We start from the raw sequence: 497 nt of genomic DNA on the forward strand, positions 1-497 counted from the left end.
CTTTCTTTCTTTCTTTCTTTCTTTCTTTCTTTCTTTCTTTCTTTCTTCTTTCTTTCTTTCTTTCAATTATTTTAAAATTCCAGTAAAATTAACATAACGTGTTACATTAGCTCAAGTGTACAATAGAGTGATTCAAAAATTCTATACATTACTCAGTGCTCATTACAATAAATGTACTCTTAATCCCCTCACCTATTTTACCTATCCCCCTACCTACCTCCTCTCTGGTAACCACCAGTTTTTTCCTTATATTTGAGTTTGTTTTTTTGGTTTGTCTCTTATTTTCTTTGTTTTGTTTCTTCAATTCCATATATGAGTGAAATCATATGGTATTTCTTTCTCTGACTGATTTATTTCATCTGGCGTTATACCTCTAGATCTATATCCATATATGTCATGCAAATGGATAGATTTCATTCATTTTTTTATGGCTGGGTAATATGCCACTGAATATATATATATATATATATATATATATATATATATATATATATATA

This window comes from Neomonachus schauinslandi, chromosome 4 (assembly GCF_002201575.2).
Source record: "Neomonachus schauinslandi chromosome 4, ASM220157v2, whole genome shotgun sequence".
NCBI lineage: Eukaryota > Metazoa > Chordata > Mammalia > Carnivora > Phocidae > Neomonachus > Neomonachus schauinslandi.